The sequence below is a fragment of the Pollachius pollachius genome, assembly GCF_949987615.1.
Source record: "Pollachius pollachius genome assembly, chromosome: 8".
Lineage (NCBI taxonomy): Eukaryota > Metazoa > Chordata > Actinopteri > Gadiformes > Gadidae > Pollachius > Pollachius pollachius.
The window spans coordinates 22,929,738-22,933,618 of record NC_136941.1 but is presented as its reverse complement, the minus strand read 5'-3'; positions in this window follow the sequence as shown (position 1 = coordinate 22,933,618).

Here is a 3,881-nt window from a genome sequence, read left to right as displayed (position 1 = left end):
ACAACAACGGAGGCTCCTCTACACGTTGGGGGAACTCCTCCACACCGGCTCCTGTCTCAGCAGGGGGCGACAACGAGAGGCAGCTGCAGGCCAAGCTGAATGATGATGATTATCTCTTTTAATCAGTGGTAAGTTAGTGAGAAACAGGACTAATATAAGGGGGAGAGGGGTAGGTGGGGGTGTTTGGGAGATTTCTTCAATTTGCCCAGTTCTCTAAAAGTGTACAAAGTGTGGTTGGTTTGCAGAGTGGGACTGCACCAGTGTCACCTCTACTGGTCTCCTCCAAACACAGGGACCAAGCCGGATGCAGATAGTTATTTGCAGATAATGACACTTGGTTCTGGTGCTCCATGTTGCCATGCAGGAGATCTCTCCCTGAGTGTGTGTGGTGACTGCTGGTTTAACCTGTGAACATTGAGCAATCAATGTGCAACAGATGTGCAGCCTCAGCCAGGCCCAGAGCCCAATCAGTCTGGCTCAGGCCAGGTGAGGCTTTAGCCACCATCCACACTCTCCACAGGGACACCTTCTTAAGGCTGTTGGGCCCTCATTACAGAAGGGCTTTTACACAAACGATGTCACAAAGGGTCAGAACAAGGTTTTTGCTTTCGCAACACAGGCTTGTCTGCCTGCCCTGGCCCTGACAGCTCGTGCACACCGCCTAAATAGAAAAGAAAACGGTGCAGAGTTAATTCTAAGGAGAATGGTTAAGTCCTGCAATCAACCATGTGTGTAGAGAGCCTAGTCAGCTCCAGCACAGAGGGCAGGGAAGAGGGGGGTGAGAGTGGAGAGGGTTAGGTGATGGACATGGAGCAGAGTGGAGAGAGGGTTAGGTGATGGACATGGAGCAGAGTGGAGAGGGTTAGGTGATGGACATGGAGCAGAGTGGAGAGAGGGTTAGGTGATGGACATGGAGCAGAGTGGAGAGAGGGTTAGGTGATGGACATGGAGCAGACGGGAGAGAGGGTTAGGTGATGGACATGGAGCAGAGTGGAGAGGGTTAGGTGATGGACATGGAGCAGAGTGGAGAGAGGGTTAGGTGATGGACATGGAGCAGAGTGGAGAGAGGGTTAGGTGATGGACATGGAGCAGAGTGGGGCTCTGTGGGGGGGGGGGAGAGAGTGGAGGTTTAGGGAAAGGAGGGGCTGTACAACTACATTTTAATCTAGTCAGCCTCGATTGTGATAAAAGGGACAGAACCATCTCCCTTTCAGAGAGACTCGTAAATCCAATACGTCAAGCTCCTGTCTTCTCTTCTCAAACTGTGTGTGTGTGTGTGTGTGTGGTGGGGATGTGTGTTCATGCTCGTGTGTGTGTCTGTGTGTGTGTGTGTGTCTGTGTGTGAGAGGTGGGGGTTGGTGCTACAGCTGTTCTCTATATCTGAAAGAGCTTGGATGTTTTTTTTCTTTCAAGTAGATGTTTAATAGTCATGTACTTAATATCTTAAACTTATGTCTTAAAATAAAATGTGGTGTGGTTTCATTAAGAATCAACTCTTTCCATCTCAAAAATGTAAGTGTGTTTCTAAAATTGAACTGAATGAAATAAACTTTGCATTACATGATCAAGGTGTGAAAAGGATAAGGCAAGAGTGCTCGGTTAACAAACCTAATTATCAACCCATGGATTATGAGGCAGCAGGCTTTGTTAAAGAGATGCTGAAAAAAAGCTGTGAAACATACAGCAAACCAGGGAGACATCTGAAAGAAAGGAAGGACCCTGACCCTCCACAAATGTTCCCTCGGGTTATAAAGAAGGCTTCCAAAATATGATATGAAGAAGGGCATCAACTCACTGACAGGTTTTTCTAAGGTTGTTCTTTTCTTGAAATGTTATCAATAAAAACATGCCCATAATAATGCCATGGCTCGTAAGTAATACTCAGGCTTCCTGCTCATTAATGATTCATAAAAATGTCCTGTTTCATTGGCTGAAATCCCTCCTGTCCGTGCGTCCTTGGCAGCAGATATTGATGGAGGGACCTCCACTCAACCAGAGGATTCTCTTCTTTTCAAGGCAGACATTTCACGTTGCCAGTAATGCTGCACAATCTTTGGCAAGGGGTATAGGGGTATGGGCGGGGGGGGGGGCATAGCCCTACATCACTCCTCTCCAGTTCTATTCAATATACAATCAACTGATGGTGTCACGGGGGAGGGGGGCCAGTGACATTGTCTCCACAAGTGTCATTCGGTGGCCATGAGAGCACTTCCACTAAATGGCTCTTTGCCAAATAGCCCCTCATCGCTGGCCAGCTCAATGCACTGTGCAGGAGCATTACGTGTAGAATCAAGGAGAACGAGAGCCCCCCCCTCCCCCCCACTGGGCAACGCGGACGGACAATCATTAGGCTAATGTTGTTTTTTTTTGCTTTTCTGCTAACTTCACCAAAATGACAGCGTCGGGACGGGAATTCAAACAGCAGCATCCGTGTCGGCGGAACGAGGAAAATGATGTGAAATCAGAGCAAGGGGTGGGGGGCTGAATGAAGGGTCACAAGGACTGTCATAAAGGGCAGCTGTGGAGCTATGCCCATACAGACAGACGGGGGGTTGCGCATGGTGTAAAGTTGTTGGATAAGGGGATGTGTGAGTGTGGGGATAAAAGGGGTGGCTGGAGAGTGTGTCTGTAGTAAGAGTGTGTGGGGAGGAGGAGGGCCAGGGGGCCTCTCACCCTGACACCCTTTGTCTCTCAGCCATCTGCTGGCTGTTTCATAATGGTCTGGGAGGGAGTGTGTGTGTGTGAAGAAGTGGAGTGAATGTGTATGTGTGCGAATGCGTTGGTGCGTACGTGCATGTGTGTGTGTGTGTGTGTGTGTGCGTGTGTGTGTGCGTGTGTGTGTGTGTGTGTGTGCTTGTGTGGGTATGCATGTGTGTGTGTGTGTGTGTGTGTGCGTGTGGTGAGGGGGGAAGGCATTCGGTCATCTTACGGCCATGCCTGTGTCTGTGCCTCAGCTGGGCCAATCCAGAACCACAACCTGCCTGTGTGTGCGTGTGTGTGTGTTTATGTGTTTGTGTGTATGTGTTTGTGTGCACTTGTGTGGGTATGCATGCATGCGTCTGTGTGTGTGTATGTGCCTGCATGAAGCGAGGGGGGAAGGCATTTGGTCATCGTACGGCCATGCCTGTGTCTGTGTCTCAGACGGGCCAATCCAGAACCACAACCTGTCTGTGTGTGTGTGTGTGTGTGTGTGTGTTCGGCTAACTTGTGTCTCAAATCAGAATTTTTTTGGATGAGGTTGTGGCTGTGGGGGTAATATCACACAAACACACACACACACACACACACACACACACACACACACACACACACACACACACACTCAGTATGTAAAGCACTTTGGCTGTCTTGAAAAGTAAGACATAAATTAAATGAATTATGATTATTTTATTTGTTTATTAAACTGGAATGAGGGATTGAGATTCGTAAAGATTTACTTCAAACATCTAAAAGGCCCAGTCTGAAGAAGAAGAAACCAGTAGAGACTGAATAAATTATGTCTTGGGAGAAAGGGTGCAGCTGTATAATGAATGCAAAGGACATCGGTGTCCTTTGCATTCATTTTACTGGATAACGACGATTAGGAAAAGTTTCATAATGCTTGGTATATATCCTCAGCATTGAGTCTTCTACAGCTTCTTTATTTCATGAAATTTAATGCAAGATTTGTTATTTTTATACCTCAGGCATTAAAACCATGTGTCGGCCATAGAAAATGCAAATCAACATAGTGCAAACAGTCTGTCTCATTTTCCTAATTGGCATTCTCGCCATGGGGTCCAGGCCTGTGTCAAAAGTGTGTTTGTGAGTTATATTGACCCGGTGAGCAGATGGGTTCTCCAAACTGCTCTGGCCCAGGCCTTGTGCACAAACACACACAT